Source organism: Prionailurus viverrinus, chromosome C2, assembly GCF_022837055.1.
Source record: "Prionailurus viverrinus isolate Anna chromosome C2, UM_Priviv_1.0, whole genome shotgun sequence".
Lineage (NCBI taxonomy): Eukaryota > Metazoa > Chordata > Mammalia > Carnivora > Felidae > Prionailurus > Prionailurus viverrinus.
Window position 1 is genome coordinate 153,032,203 of NC_062569.1, and position 17,267 is coordinate 153,049,469.

A 17,267-nucleotide genomic window follows, 5' to 3' on the forward strand; every position below is an offset into this window, starting at 1 on the left:
CAGGTGTACCGACAGACATTAGGGCCCAAGAGGAGGGAACTGGGTCATGGAAGCAGGTGAGGCCCTGACTTTGGACTTCATTTTGCAGGCCAAAGGGCAGAAGGCACGGTTTGGGGGCAGAAGAAGAATGATGGGATGGGTGTGCAGCAAGAGAATCAGTGGCCTAAGCGTAGAGAAGGAACTGAGGGGGAGTGGGAGGGGGAGGACGGAGGCCCTGTAGATGAGGAGGGGACAGTGGACAGGAGGTGGCACGGACAGGACTGGACCACTGATGAGGATGGGGCGGGAGGGGGGCCCCATGAAGGGGAGGGGTGCAGCGAGCGGCCCCGTTGTGCCCTCCAGGGGCTGGAGTGTCCCGGGGCCCCAGGCCGTCACCACGCCTGCTGCTGTGCCCCCAGCCCAGGGGTCTGGGCCAGAGACCAGAGGGAATCATCGGCCTCAGGGGGGAAGGGCTTAGCAAAACAGTAACAAGTAAAAGGGTGAAAAATTACCTGTTCGATGCGGAGAATGAGAGATGGTGAGTCCCGCCAGGAGGCTGGCAGGTACGCGACTCTGAGGTTTCTCCTTTTGCCTACGCTTTCTAAAATGTACCCCGTGGACATAAATTACGTTTGAGGGAAGAAAAATCAATACAGTGCTATTTTAAGGGGAAAATGTGTAGTAGTCGGTGCAAAGGGGCAACTCAGCTGAAAGATCTCCATGAGGGGGTGGGTGCCAGAGGCAGGGGTTGGGGGGGGGGGTGCAGTAAACCCCACCAGGTCACCTGGCCCTTCCCGACGAGGACACGCGTCTGGCCCCAACTCCTCACTTCCACTCAGCCTCCCCGCCCGGTTGTCCACACCGCGCATCTCTTCAGATGCTGTTCCTTTTCCGGAAGTTTGCCCCCCCCCCCCCCCCCCCCCCCCCGCGCAGAACTAACACCTGCAACCCAGAGCCACCCACTTTCTCCTTTACCCGGATAAACGACACGGCGTGTGCATTCGTGTGAGGTGTCCAGCCTGTCCCGGACATTCTTTAGAAACTGAGGCTGGGAGACCGCAAGTTCTCTGCCCCGAATCCCAGCGCGCTGGAGAGTAACAGAACCAGGATTGTTGCCTCTCAGGCTACAAAACCAGTGAAGTTCCAAGTGTGGACGCAGGAGGAGCCCCTCCTGGTTCAGTCTTCAGTGTCACCACTTATGCGCTGTGACCTGTGATCCGTGGGAAAGACACTGCCATCACCAGACCGCCATCCGCGGGGTGGGTCCTCAATGAGAGTTCCCGGCACGTGGCGCAGCTGGGTTCACGGACGCGCTTGCGGCGTGCCCGGCACAACACAGCTGCTCACGGTTGCTCTTTTCTTCTCGCGACCTCCCTCACGACCTCCCCCTACCTCTCCAGGGACTCAGGAGCTCCAAATCTGGGAATCTTTGGGGCACCTTGTTAACCAGATCCCTCAGCTCCAAGATGGTGGCTTCTCTGTGGCGAAGAGGGTGGAAGGCGGTACCAGCTTACAAATTAAAGATCAACTAAAGGGGCGCCTGGGTGGCGCAGTCGGTTAAGCGTCCGACTTCAGCCAGGTCACGGTCTCGCGAGATCTCGCGTGATCTCGTGTGATCTCGCGTGAGTTCGAGCCCCGCGTCGGGCTCTGGGCTGATGGCTCGGAGCCTGGAGCCTGTTTCCGATGCTGTGTCTCCCTCTCTCTCTGCCCCTCGCCCGTTCATGCTCTGTCTCTCTCTGTCCCAAAAATAAATAAAAAAACGTTGGAAAAAAAAAAAAAAAAGATCAACTAAAGTGAAGTTCGCTGCCGCACTCTGGTTTCCCTGCCCTGCCAAGAATACTTCCCAACACCGCGCTTCTCGTGCCCAGAGCCCTTGGAAACATCCAACTTGATCCCTTCCGGCACGTATTGCTAAGTCGCGGTTCGAGCGCTGGGCAGTCCTGGAATCTCACTGAGTCTGACCAAGGGCCCTCTATGTCATTGAGTCACTTACGATCTAGCTACAGAGGCAAGAAGACTTGCTGAATGGGGACTGCTTGAGGCAAAGGAGAAAGAAAAGCGCCCAAGAAATGGACGGAAAAGGAGGCAGCGAGGCTGTCACACTGGATGCTGAATAGCTGGGGGGGGGGGGGGGGGGGGGGGGGGGGGCGGGCAGAGAAGGGAGAGTCCTGCTGGGAGTGAACCCCCCACTAAGGCACGGCACTTGGGCTTCCAGCCCTTTCCAGTGGCTTGTCAGCTTCAGCCTGACATGACGCTGAGGGACACGTGTCCAATGAAGAAACAACCATCAGATGGCTGAGTAGCATTCCTCACTACCCCTCCCTCAGGCCAATACACGCAGGAAGACAAATGATAGCTGAGAGGCAGCTTGGCCAGCTTGAAACCACAGCTACCAGTGTGAGTCAGGGGACTCTGGTAGCTGTGGTCACCAGACCGGGAGTCTGATGCCCTCTTCTCCCCTGGGGCTTCCCTGGGGCCCAGACACCACAGGGAACGCTGTGGGCAGAGCGCCATCCCCCTGGGACCCATCAATCTACAGAACACGGTATTACTTAGGACGCCTTCTCGGAGGCCCTCAGGGGTGGTAGATTTCAGATTACAAGGGAAAGGCAGAATAGATCTTTGTGTAAATAATTTCGAGCAGATGGCCAAGAGCTGGTTAACTCACTCACGTGAGGGGTATCGTAAAGAGGTCAGGCTTTGGGGATGGAGAGTCTGTGAAAAAGGTTTCCCTGGAGAAGCCTACGAGGCACCCTTCCAGCCGAAGGGGGTGGACATATGTGTCCCTCTTCATCCGAAGCCAAGAGGCCCACCTCAACTGGGTTGATTGGAGACTTTGTTCCACGTGCCTTGGATTTGGGGAGGCCTGGTGGACTGATACCTGACACCCGCTTGAAGAACCCAATGATGCGAAGCCGTGGGCCGTGGGCCGTGGGCTCGTGGCAGCGGGGCCAAGAGAGGAGACAGGACAGAGCGGGCATGAGGTCCGTTTCCCCTGATGGACGCACCGAACTCCTAGCTGCTCCCCACGGACCAGATAGGGACCACGTAGGAGAGAGGGTGAATCCCAGAGTCTGTTCAGGAGAATCTCCTGGATGGATGCTGGACCACAACGAAGACATTCTGGAGGAGAGGGCCTCTAACAACCAGCGGCCAGGCGGAACAGCGGCGGGAAACCCCACGGGAGGGTGGGCAGAGGCTCCCAGCGGGGCCCGCAGAGACCCCACCGAGAAAGAGTCAGCGGCAAACACCGTCAGTGGATGTCACTTAGCCAAGTCCTGCTCATCTAAGGCCTTGGTTATATTAGGATATCAGATCTATGAGCCAAGGCCAATGCCTAGGGGAGACTGTGGTCACTGCTCGGATATTTAAATATCCATAAAGACAGGAGATGTGGCAAGAACCCAGAATTCAATCAGGCAGCAGAGAACTGAGACAGGGAAATTAGCTGGAATCTTAATGAAATGCCTCCAGGCTACACAAATCAGAAGGGAGGGTCGGGGAATGGGATGGCTTCATCCCAGGGGGGCATCGGAAGAGCGAGGACCTGGGGTGGCCTACTCTATAAAAACACTCGGCCGGTCCTGGTCCAGTGTTGCAAACAGGCTCATGCTTGTAACAGCCAGGGTTTGGTCAGGAAACAGAAGCACTAGGAAGTGATAAAACAAGAGATTTATTACAGGGATTTCGTTGTATGCAGTTGCGGGAGCCGGTTGAACGGTCTCCACGAGTCTGTTGTCTTTGTGTCTGGCCTTGGAGCTTCAAGTCTGCAAAGCAAGCCGTCAGGCTGGGAGAGTTAAAAATGATCAGCCACCTCAGAGCTCTGCGAAACGAAAAAGGAAAATAGCGACGCCGCTGGCCAATTTTGCCCGCGGGAACGGGCACAGAGGGTTCCAGGGTTGGGGGTGCCTCGTGCGGTTTCCACGGATCCCCGGAAGGCCCCTGGCCCCCCAATTCTTCCCGGAGTTAGAATTCGATGGGGAAAAAAAGAACCATTCCAATTCTCATCCATCATTTCCAAACCCAATATGCATCATTAATGGAAATGAAGGGTCGAATTAGGGCCAAGGGAACGAGTTAGAGGGAAACAGGAACCAGGTCAGGAAGTGGAGAAAAGAGCTTCTGATAAACCCTGTAGTGGTCACAACCCTTTCCTGTTCCTGCCCTGTGTCGCCGCCGGAGCCTCTAATCACCCCCCAGGGCACGGCGGTCGGGCACTATTATCCTTCAATCACAGATGAAGTGATGGGGGTGTTCTGCTGTTGGGGGGGGGCTTGGGGGGGAGGGCGGGTAAAGCTGGTGTCCTGACTCCCCCGGGGGAAACTGGGGACAACCTTCACCCACTTCACCCCAAACCTCCCAGCCCCCTGCTCACGGCACTGGGTGTAACAGAACCAGGCAATAAGACGGGCCCTGGGGAGGGGCTCTTCTCCCCCACGCCCCCTGACACCTTCCGTCTCTCTCTGAACAGCCGAGGAACTTCACGGCGCACGCTCCCCAGGCCCCGTGTCCACGGGGACTGCTGGTCACTGAGTCTTTGAGGATTACAAGGAGGGATGAGCCGGAGTATTTCAGGAACAGCCAAGACCTCAGTATCCCGGGCAGAAATCAAGTAGACCAAGGTCGACACAAAAAGCGGTAAAGGGGTGTCCTCTGCCTCCCCCCTCATCTCATAGATGACAAATCATACAGAGACTTGTGGCCTTTAATAGCGAAGGGACCCCTAACTGGACATCCGTCCTTCTCAACACAGTCACTTACAGAGATAGTTCAACATGCAGATGCCCACAGCCTCGCCCACAGCGCCCGATCTAGGAGCGTCAGACTTTGCATTTTTAACAACTACCCGTAGGAGACTCTGGGGGATTCCGAGGCGAGCTGGGGGCGGAGGGGAGCACCGTTATAACAAGGACAGGGATTGCACTTGGCTTAAATAATCTGTCCTGAGCCCCACATCTATGGAGAAGCACAGAAGGGTCCCCATTCCCTGGCCCCAACCCTTTGCCCACACCCTTCCGACGAGAACTGCATCACAATCTCCCATAACCCAAATTGAATCAATGAATGAATCAATGAATGAATGGATGAGTGAATGAATGCATGCATTCCTGCAGGACCACCCCCAGGCATGTTGCCGTGTGGATATACAGCATGGGTCTCTGTCCCAGGATGCACAGAATCCACATTTAGGGACAGAGGCAGATAGCACAAAACATCAAAAGTAAGTGAGTGCTTCCTCCGTGCTGCCCGCGCATAACCTTTTGCCCCTTGGATGATCGTTTTGAAAGAAGATGCCGGTACCTGGCTGTGTTCATTTTGAAATACTTACTCTTCACTAAGACTCTGGACGGGACAGACCAATGGCAAGAGTGGAGAACTGGCGTCTCTCTCCCTCAGTCCCGCTTCCCTGGTCCACCGGGTGCCCGGGCAGGCTCACGCGGCCCGAGCAACGTGACCCTTCACAGTTGACAGGCGTAATTTGGCTTAATTGATTCCATCTTTGCTTTCTCAATCAAGCCAAAAACAAACACGCTTTGTAGCTTCTAGCAAATCCTTCACCCAGAATGCAAATGGTCCTTGTTTGAATTCGGGGAGCAGCCTACACACTTCACCCGTATGACAGTAGGAACTGATGTTTTCCTTACACGTCCCTTCCATTTAAGCCAATTCGGCGGATAAATGGAGAGCTCCCCCCAAACCTGACAAAAGATGTCTGGGGGGGCGGGGCGTGCTAGGGCCGGGGGGGCTTCTGCGGGGAGCTAGCCTCGCGAGCACAACACGTCTGTCCGCCGGCCAGGGGCTCCGGGACCCGCTGCCTGCCAAACTAGCAATTTTACTGCAGTTTCCCTGATTAAAACGTGTTCCAGTATCTGCTACTTAAAGGATACTTAAAAGGTAATAAATTAAAAACAGGGAGGAAAGGAACTTAAATAGACTGAGCAGAGACGTAAAAGATCTATAGGCCTAGAGAAGCCTTTTTTCTTTTTTTTTTTCCATTTCTGAAATGATCCCTTGACAACTTAAAAATAAGCACTAACTCAGGGGTCCAAGGTGTAAAATAAATCTGCATAAGCTTACCAAAAGTCGGGCAGGGGTCCATAAAGAAATGTAATAGCCCTGCCCTCTCACTTCTCACTGGCCTGAGTTTGCTCTGCATGGGTTTTGAGTGCGGGGAGGGCCCTGGGCTAGACGGGGCTAGAGCAGGATCCAGAGGCAAAGCCCTGGTCCCCGGCCATGCCCTGTCTACCCCGCTCTGCACAAGACGTGGGCTGGGCCACCGACAGTTGGACAACACAGAAGATGATTTGATTGCGTCTGGTGACTTTTAGGAGGAATTTGCCAGCTTTCCGTCATGGCAGAAAGAACCTGCTCAATATTGCTCGTAATTAGCAACGACTGTATCATTGCTGCCTCACGTTCCAGCGTCCTTTTCCGTGCGTCTCAAGACTGCCAGACGATTATGTTGCCCCTCACGGTTTAACGATCTCTTTCGGAAACAAGCTCTTCTTTAAGACTGTCCTAACCCTCAGCACCTTCAGCCACGCCCATCGGTAAAGGAAATGTTCATTTTCAAAGTGAGAAGTTCGGGTTGGGGCACCACATGTAAACGGAGAGAGTTAGTTCATCGATTTCACGCCAACACAGCCCGCAGGATCCCTTCTGTCCGAGAGGCGCAGAAACGTGGTTCTGTGGGGCGTCTGCATCACATCACGCCCGGTGCTGATCCCCACACTCTTCCACCTACCGGGACGGAGGCCTCCCCAGCCGAACGTACTTGTAGTTTGCTCTGTGTGGCTGACGGCTGCCTTGGCACGCGGCTCCAAGACAGACTCCTGGTTTTGCAAGCCGATTACGTTCCAGCAGCCGGTGGAGGGTGGGGCTGAGAAGTTGGTTATAAATACGAGTTTGCAACGGATGTCACTTCTGTAGCCGCTTTCCTCACTCTTTTTCTGTCTGGACACAAAACCAGCTTCTCTCCTTGATCTCTTTTGTGATTACAGGGAAGTGTGTTGGTGGCTCTCATTGGGGGTGTGTTAAAAACCTTCGTGATAGAAACCCTGATGTCGAAACGGGAACTCAGGGCTCAGGATCCTTGAGCTGGGTCGAGTCCTGGCCCCGCCCCTGGGGGCAGAGTGACCTTCGGGAAGACACTCGGTTCCTCTCTGTCTCCTTCCTAATGGTAAACGGGGATACTGACATCTTTACCTAACTCCCAGAACCATGGGGAAGTTCAAGTGAGTATATGAGTGCGTGCAGTTACGCCCAGAGGTTTTTTTTTTTAATTTTTTTTTCAAAGTTTATTTTATTTTTTGGACAGAGAGAGACAGAGAATGAATGGGGGAGGGGCAGAGAGAGAGGGAGACACAGAATCGGAAACAGGCTCCAGGCTCTAAGCCATCAGCCCAGAGCCTGACGCGGGGCTCGAACTCACGGACCGCGAGATCGTGACCTGGCTGAAGTCGGACGCTTAACCGACTGCGCCACCCAGGCGCCCCACGCCCAGAGTTTTTAATATGATGACTCTGTTTAGTGAATTCGGTCCCTATAGCAAATTTAAAAATAAATATGGGCGCCTGGGTGGCTCAGCCAGTTAAGCATCTGACCCTTGGTTTCAGCTCAGGTCATGATCTCACGGTTTGTGGGTTCAAGCCCCAAGTCATCAGGGAGCCTGCTTGGGATTTTCTCTCTCTATCCCTCTCTCTTTGTCCCTTCCCTGCTCATGCTCTCTCTCTCTTTCTCTCTCTCTCTCTCAAAATAAACAAATAAGCTTTAAAAATAATAATAATAATAAATTAATTAAAAGAAGGACAGCAACCAAAGACCCATGAAGGTGTTTCACTGTTATTTCCACAAAAGCAGTAGGTTCCAAGGACAGAGATTTGAGTGTGGTATTATTCTTTTGAACGACTTTTGTTGTATTCTCCTAACTTCCAAATAAATGACGTGTTCTTCCTAAGAAAGTTGAAAAAGAAAAAACAGCATATCCCTCAACACAAGAGGTAACGATTCTTACCACGTCTCTATGGTTTCCCAGCAGGTCTGCATCTTTGAAGACACGTTTTTGATCCTTCTTACAAAGTTTGGATCACAACACATGGAAGTCTGTGCTCCTGGTACTGTGTCCTTGGATATGTTCCCAAGAGCAAAATTACTTGGTCAAAGGGAAGTAACTGCTCGAGGGCTCTTCATAAATCCATCCATATCTCTTGAGAAAGTCTTCCCCGGTTCATAACACCACCTGCAGGGAAAGAGAATACTTCTCTTTCAGCAGCCTCCCCTGCACTGAATGTGATCATCGTTTCAAAATCCTTGCCAAATGTCATTTCTGTGATTATTATTGAAGCTGAATTTTTTTCACATCCAATTGACTATCTCGTTTTTAATTTTGCACATTGTTAGTCGGGAGTGCTTTGAGCTGCAAATAAGAGAACGATCTGGCTTCTAATAATGGAAACAAATAGAGCTTTTTTCCTAAGTCTGTAGAAATTGTCTTTAAAGTGTTCGCTTGGACGCGCAACAGGGTCAAGGACGGTATTTCTGCTAATCTCGTGGCCTTGCACTCATATGGTTGCCCCAGAACCGGCATCATATCCTTATTCGAGGCAGTAAGAAAGGAAGAAAAACAAGGCAGCGATACCTCTTTCTTCCTTTCCAGAACCCTCTCCATGAAGAGGTCTGTTTAGGCCCCATTGGCCAGAACTATGACACATGACCACCTGAGCCACAAGAGGCTGGGAAAGCTATCTTTTCCAGCCTCTATAATGGAGGTGAGCAAGAGTGGAGGGGGCTTGACAACAGATGTTGGGTTGGCCAACAGTCACGATCTTGTCTGACATATATCTTCACCATAAGCTTCTTTCTAATGATATGTAAAACATCAGCCAGCCTTTCTGATAGACCTTAAGTATCATTAAACAAATAAAAGTGTCGATAATCGCCTGAGCCCACGTCCCATCGGTTGACCATGTGAGAAGCAGCTGGACCACAAACCGGGCAGTTTCCACGTGACTCCATGACTCGTGGGAAACCACGACTTCTTCTTCAGACATCTAAATGCACTTGTGGTGGTTTGTCAATGAAAAACACCTCTTACGAGATGGCTACGGCACTCACGGTCCTCATGACCACCGTCCGTGGGCAAAAGAAAAGAGGTAACCGGGCGAAAGGCCAAAACACAACAACAAAAAAGCAATTCCTTCTGATTCGGGAAGAAGCTGCTTCTCCATGCCTTAAGCTATCCCCACAGCTTCCTCAACAGCAAGGGAGCCCAGGTAAGTGATTTTTCTCTAGAGAATCTTCTCTAGAAGATTCCGTTGAAGAGACAGAAAGGGGGAAACAGGGACAGCTGGTGGTTATCTGCTGCAAACACACACAGCTCTGCCACCAAAATCTTTCTCATTGACAAATTGAGTTTTTAGCCTCTGCTTTCAAATGATGTTGCTGCACAGGGTAAAATGCACACAAACTTTTGTATCGTGTTCACAAATACCAACTTATCACCCACACACTGTCCAGTTTGTGTCCGGCTCTGTTTCCTTACATTGGGCTGTTCTTTCTAGAGCCCCTGTGGACTCCCCTCAACTCTCTCCCAGATAAACCTCCAGAGGTGGAGACAAAGGCCCCAGGGCCCGGTGGGTTCATCATTGGGCCCTCAGCAGGTCAGGGGTGGAGGCCCATGATACAATCCTTTCCCACCACTCTTCCTTCCCCACTCCTACTGTGAGAAACAATTTGTATCTGCAAAGACTGCCCTTGGCCTTTTCCAGGATGACCTATATCCCAGTGTGTGTGCATATATACCTCATGACTCCTTAAAGAAGTCCCCAAATGCAGATACGTGGCCGCCTCCCTTGTCCCTATACTTGTGACTCACCAACCCGGAACACTCTTGATTTCTGAATGGTTCCTCCATCGCACCATGGAATTCTGCCAGATGGATCTTAAACCGTTCCAACCCTCTTCCTTCCTTGAACATTTTCACAGCATAAAAACCAAACAAAATATGCATAATCTTTAAATAAACTCCACAGGGCTTGCTTCATAAAAGCATTACTCCTCCAAAATGTTTTCCATACCCTGTTTCCTCTTTAGTATTATGAATTGTAGATGTGCAGGAAGATTAATCCATACAAGGTATCTGCACTTGTCATCTGTACTGCCGATGACTTCATTGCTCAGTGGTGGCCAAATTTGTAGATGAAAACAGGTATAGATCACGGGGCGACAGTTGAGCGCAGATGGGCGTGTCCACCTCATCGCAGTACTGGCCACTTCTGTCACCTCCCAAGGAGCTAGCTGGAGGGTATTTGTTGGACAGCCCTTATTAATCCAGCAGTCACCCAAAGCAGCAGGTGCTGAGAATCATAAGACAGGGACCATGCCAGAGAATTCTAAATCGCTGAAACTGAAAAATGGCTCTAGGGATCCCCTAACGAACTTTTTAATTTAAAATTTTTTTAAATGTTTATTTTTTTTTGAGGGGGGGGAGGGGGAGGGGCAGAGAGAGAGGGAGACACAGAATCTGAAGCAGGCTCCAGGCTCTGAGCTGTCAGCACGGAGCCTGATGCAGGGCTCGAACTCACAAACCGTGAGATCATGACCTGAGCCGAAGTTGGACGCTTAACCGACTGAGCCACCCAGGCGCCCCAACTTTTTAATTTTTAAAGACTAAAAGTCCAAGGCCTAAAGAGCCTAAGGTCTCTAGACCTCTCCTTCCAATTTTAACTGTTACGTTACATTAAACAATGCAATTTAGGGGGCACCTGGATGGCCCAGTTGGTTGAGCACCCGACTCTTGATTTCAGTTCAAGTCACGATTCTTGGGGGGTCATGGGATCCAGCCCCACACTGGGCTCCATGCTGAGTGTGGAGCCTGCTTAAGATTCTCTCTGTCTCTCTCCTCTGTCCCTCTCCCCGACTCCCAAAAGAAAAGAAAAGAAAAGAAAAGAAAAGAAAAGAAATAGAACAATGCAATTTGTGTTCTAGACTTGTCCTAGAAATAAATATTTTAAAAAATACTATGGTGCATATATGTTTGTGTTCAATGCTCAACCAACCTAAAGATAATAAATCAGAAAAAACTAAGATCAAAATAAAATATTTTCTACTTTGCCAACTACCCTGCCCCCCTACTACCTCAAGTCAAGATCAAGGTTTCCAGTGTCTACCTCTGCACACCTTCTGACTGCCAGATTTTGTTTTTTTTAGGTATGTTGCCACTTTTTTTTTTTAATTTTTTTTTTCAACGTTTATTTATTTTTGGGACAGAGAGAGACAGAGCATGAACGGGGGAGGGGCAGAGAGAGAGGGAGACACAGAATCGGAAACAGGCTCCAGGCTCTGAGCCATCAGCCCAGAGCCCGACGCAGGGCTCGAACTCACGGACCGCGAGATCGTGACCTGGCTGAAGTCGGACGCCCAACCGACTGCGCCACCCAGGCGCCCCTGTTGCCACTTTTTTAAAAAAAGTTTTTGTTTTAACTCTAGTTAGTTAAAATACAGCGTTATGTTAGTTTTAGGTGTACAACATAATGATTCCACAATTCCGTACATCATCCCCCAGCTCTCAAGGCAAAGCTCTTTCTACCCCATGGTAGAAAGTGCTTGTCATTTGCAAGGAGAAGGGCAAAAAGTTTATAGAAACGTCCAGTCATCACTTGTAAACATTTCCTGCACACTCACTCAGTCAACCAAAAGCATGTGTACCAACAGCTCACACTCTCCCACACCCCTCCCTCCCCAGCGTCCTCGGGGGTATTTAGAAGAGACTGGATCAAAAGCTGTTTATGATTTGGGGTTTTGTTTCTATTGTCATGTTTGTTTTCAAGAAGGCAGCTTGAGGAAGCAACTGGCTCAACTTCTCACCTGAATTGAAAATTAAGAGACACAACAAGTGGCCTAAAGGGGCTATTCAAATAGTAGAGACACCAGAAAACATTCGAGCGCAACCTCGTTCTCAAGAGGAGAGAAAAGGCTACGTAGACACGAAGCCCAAGGAATCCTGAGTTGATTTACAGCTCATCGAACTCCTATTTTTCAGACAAAGGAATAACTTTACTCCCACAACTGTGCTTCATGAATTTGCAATGCAGATTATAAATGATGCAAGGAGGGAACTGATCCCTGTTTCCTGGTGTTAATTTTTGGAAAAGCACATGATCATCTAAGGGTTCCAGAGGAGACTCTTTATCTCCACATTAATATCTACCGTATTGTTGTTTCTGAAGCTGTCAGACGTTTTTCTGGTTACAGTTATTACTATTCATCATCCCCATCATCATGATTAGCGTCATCATAGTAAGAGCAGGATCTCTGAGTGCCTGCCCTACTTTGAGGCGAAGGAGGTCTTGGTGGAACAAAGTCTTCCTGGGCCAAGCTGTTGAGCTGGATGCCACGAACTTTCTCGTGGCTGACCTTGTAAGTAGAGCACTCAGCTGGAACACACGTTCTGCCTTCATTAAACAGGGGCCTTAATCACTCAGTAGGAGCGTGCGTGTCTTTTTGGCTTTTGTTAAAGGGAGGAATGTGTTTGGAAACATATTTTCTACAGCATCCATTGAACCAGCCATTGTAGATTACTGCCCCACGCACTCCTGTCGATGCATATCCCGTGGATTGGCCAAACGCACCGTGAGCAAATTTGTTCCAGAAGAACTCAGGAGTGCTCTGATGGCACCAGTCAAACATCAAAGTTGTCAATGTCAACAGTGGTCAGGATGTATATGTTACTATAGCTGTAGCAGTTCGTGTAGTTCTTTATAAGACCCACATCCATCAAAGGGTGGATTTATCTGTATTTGGTAGCTAGCCTCGTGATCTCCACCTCCTGGTATTCACACCCAATCTGAACAGGGCCGACTGTATAACCAAGAACTATAGAACTGACTGTGTGCCTTTTAAGTCTAGGTCACAAAAGACGCAGATTCTATCCCGTTCTCTTGGATCACTCACTCCGGCGGAAGGCAGCTGCCATGTCATGTCACATACAAGCAGCACAACGGAGAGGTTCGTGAAGACCAGGACTGCCAATAAGCAGCACAGACCACATGGTCAGCTGTTCTAGAAGCTGATCCTCCAACTTCTATCGCTCAGGGAACAGCAGGCCCAGCCAACATGACTGAAATCTTACAAGACTCTGACCAGAACCTCCCAGCAAAGCCACTTCTGAATTCCCAAGTCACAGAAGCTTTCAGAGAATAAATATTTATGGTTTTCAGCCTTGAAATTTGTTAAGCATCAAGAGATGACCCATCGTAGTGCATGAGCACTAGAAAGATAAAGTTGTGCCCTCTACCTCCACGTCACTAAGTTAGAAAGAACATCACAGAGATAGAAAACTTGAATCCCATTAGGCAAAAAGAGAAAACAGGCCCACGCCTCAGGGAGGAATGGAATTGATGTTCTGTGGGAATTTCGCTTATGACCTTGTGTGGTCTAGTCCACCACTGATGACCATAAACACCAGATGAGGAAAAGGGACCTATGGCAGCCATGGGTTAGTGCAAAAGTCCACGGAGCCGGTGAGTTGCAGAGCTCACATTCAAATCCAATTCTGCCTGCCTTCAAATCCCATGCTCTTTCCCTGTACAAAGACAAAGCCTTCTCCCAACATCAAGGAAACCCCACATGTCCATTGTTTTATCCCTCTTCTCATTCCAGAAAAGGTTTACACATGCATTGTCAGACATGTGTTTTGTACCATGTGAAACGGGACATTCACATCACAAAGTACACTGACTATCTCCACTCTGTCTGTTGAGTGTATGTTTCAATTTGCTTTTATATCATGCCTCCTTTGGGTGTAGCCTGTATATTTTTGGCAAGGATACGACAAAACAAAGAAACACAAAGAAACATGAATTACTCATGGGGGACAACTCCCACCATCATCTCAAATGTACCAGTTAACACAAAATTGACCTGAGTTATAAAGGGCCGTAGCCTAGAAAGTATCAGACTGTAGTGGTGAGGTCCTAGGACCTAGAATGGGAAGCAGGATGTTCTCATGTACCAGTGTGTGAACAACAGTATTTCCTTACCTTTGTTTTGCCCTCAGTTTTGCCATCTGTGTGGGCTGATGGCAACGTGTTCACTGAATGTTCCTAAGATACTGTGGATCCTGAGTTATAGGACACACACCCGCCCTGACACACACACACACACACACACACACACACACACACACACACAGCAGGGCTCGGAGAGGGAGAAAAAGAAAGAAAAGACAGTGTTGCTGAATTTGTTATTTACCTTCCCAGCACTCATCGCTACCTCCCTGGCCAGTAGTAGTTCCTGATTTTTGTGTTGCAAATCAACCTCTCTTCCACCAGTAGTCCATGGATCCTGGGTGAGACTGAACTCCCAGGTTTAAGAGTGGAAGATGCAGCCCAGGTCTGGCCAAAGTATTGCAATCCTCTAGCCTTAATGCTTGGGTGAGGGAGAGACACGTGACCTAAAGTAATCAAATTAGAATGAGTGTCAGAACAACAACAGGAGCTTCTCTTTCCAATGGAATTGAGTCTGAAAGACTGTTGCCTAAGATACTGTGCCACCACTGGCAAAGGTGGGGAAAAGGAGACCTGAGAGAGAGAGAGAGAGAGAGAGAGAGAGAGAGAGAAACTAAGTCCCAGTGATTCACTGGAGTCTCTAGACCAGTGGTTCTAAGTAGTAATTCCCTTCTAGGTGGTATTTTGGTTTGGGTTTCTGCAAAAGCAGACTATGAGACAAGACTTCTCATACAAGTAGTTTACTTGGGAAATGATCCCAAGAAAGACCAATGAGGAAGAAGGGTAGAGAGACAAAGGAAAGGAAGCCAACATAGGGTATGGTGGTGAGCAGGATACTGGCCCTCCCAAAGATGACCACATCCTGGAATCTGGGAATACTTCGGGTTTACAAGGCAAAAGGGAATGAAGCCTGCAGATGGAACTTTGTTAACCGGGTGACCCCAATATAAGGAGAGTATCCGGGATTACCCACACGGGCCCAACATAATCCCAAGGGTCTTTAAAAATACAAGAAGGGGACAGAAGAGAGAACCAGACAGACGGCATTATGGGAAGGACTTAGTCTTTTCAGGCTGACTCTGAGAGCCCAGTGTTGTTGACTTTGAAGGTGGAGGAAGGAGCCACAAGCCAAGGAATGTGGGTAGCCTCTGGAAGATGGACAAGGCAAGGAAATGGATCTCACCAGAGCCTCCAGAATGGAATGCACCCCGCTGGCACCTTGACCTTTGGCCCATTTCTGACTTCTAACCCGCAAAATTACAAGGTGGTAAATACATGTTGTTTTAATCACTAAAGCATGGGAATGCATTGCAGCAGCAACAGACAATAAATACAAGCATGTGTCAAGTCGACCACCATGTGGACAATGGAGCTCAGTCCCCCTGGTGAGCCCTGGGAGACAGTGCAGAGCAAGCCTCCAAGTTGTCCCAAGCAAGGGGGAAGGGCTGGCCTGTCCACCACCAACCCATAGCCATCAGGGCAAAGGCCCTGGCACGTCCAGGCAGCCCGTGTGCCTCTGAGCGTGCTTCATACCTAGGCAACAAGCCTACAGGCAGAAAGTCTCAGGCATTCACAGCGAGCAGCCTTCTGTGTGCAGAGATGGTGTATACGAACCCCAACAATGTCTGCAGAAAGTAGCTTCTGGAGAGAAACGGTGTGTGGAAATGGTGAATTTCAGTCGCCAGAATCAGCAAGGGTTCCCATTAGCATTCACTGGCGGGAGGCAGCCTTGGGATGATTTTGTACAACCTCTCCCCCACCCAACCTGAAGAAATACTGGCTGAGACCAAGATGCTTCTGGTCCTGAGCTGCTCCCTCAAACTCACTGATGTACTTCCTTCCTTCTTGAGCTCGTCTGGAAGGAGTTAGCCCAATGACCCTCGAGTGATACACACAGATGACAGACATCTAGAAAGATCTAGGTAGTGCTTTGGGTGAAAATGTCCAACCATAACTTTCTGAAGAAACAAGAAATAATTCACCACAGCCAGGACTAAATTCCCCATCCACTCTTCACACTTTTCTGCATAGTGTTGAAAGGAGTGTAAAATCAGCCCAGCCCAGTTAGAACATTCTGTCGTGAAGTAACAGAGACACATTCCAAAAGGCAGGGAAAGGGGATCGCAATCTCTTCCCCAGAGGCATCGACACCATAAACCAGTAAACGTTTAAGGATCACAATGAGAGCCTGAACAACATGCTTCCCTCCAGGGGTCTAACACCCCTGTCAACAAAATAACACACAGGTAAGAGAGAAAGACCGAGAAAAATGTTAAAAGGGAAGGAAGGAAGTATCTCCTTTCCTTTTCTTTCTTCAAAATCCCTGTGGAGTTCTTCCACCAGATGAAATTTTGGTTGGCCTTCCATTCGCATTCTGGAATGGAAAGCCCCATTACTAATACTTGTTTCAGGCATGGGTCACCCTGGAATAGAGAAACAGAGAGAAAAACAGTATGCAAGTGGTGGGGGGCGGGGAGGCCCAGAGCTACCCACACATCAGTTCTCTCAGACTAGCACCTCAGCGAGCCTTTCCAGAGAATTCCTCCACGAGTTTCCTAGGGCGGCCATAACAAATGACCGCAAACCGGGGAGGCTTAAAACAATAGAAATGTATTATCTCACAGTCCGAAAGGCCAGAAGTCCGACAGCAAGGTGCCAGCAGGGCTGTGCTGTCTCTGAAGGTTCAGGGGAGGGTCCTTCCCGCCTCTTCCAGCTTCCGGAGGTTGCCAACCGCGCCTGATGTTCTTGGCCTGTAGACACATCACTCCAATCTCTGCCTCTGTCATCACACACGCTCCTGTGTGTCTGTGCCTATGTCCAAGTGTCCCTCTTCTTGTAAGGACAGCAGTTATTGGATCAGGGCCCACCCTAATCCAGGACAACCCTATCTTAATATGATTACACCTGCAAAGACCCTATTTCCAACCAAGTTCACGTTCGCAGTTACCAGGAATTAGAGCTTCAACACATCTTGTTGGTGGACACAATTCAATCCATGACACCTCCTCAAACCACACTGCTAGAAACAGACACTTGGCCATGCATCCCAGACATACGAAATATTCAGAATTTATACCCGAAACGTCAAATGCCCGAGGAGTTGTGTGGTAATGGCAAAAGGTCCACCCCCAACACTATGTCTACACAACACTATGCTCCCCAGGGTCTTGGGGCCCCAACGCACACACAGCCACCAGACTTCGAAGAGGGAACTTCAGGGCAGCTGGAACAGACTTAGTAAAGGAACATGCCCGTAGCCATGCTTTACCGGGTTGCGGGCCT

The 17,267-nt window shown here is 49.7% G+C and overlaps 1 long non-coding RNA gene across 1 annotated transcript in view; it reads right to left on the reverse strand.

Moving 5' to 3' along the window:
- Positions 1 to 17,267, reverse strand: part of LOC125175747 (uncharacterized) — a 46,519-nt gene that overhangs the window by 19,086 nt on the left and 10,166 nt on the right. Inside the window, exon 3 of the long non-coding RNA XR_007155954.1 lies at positions 7,994 to 8,218. This is a non-coding gene — a long non-coding RNA (uncharacterized LOC125175747). The remainder of the gene's footprint in view (positions 1 to 7,993; positions 8,219 to 17,267) is intronic.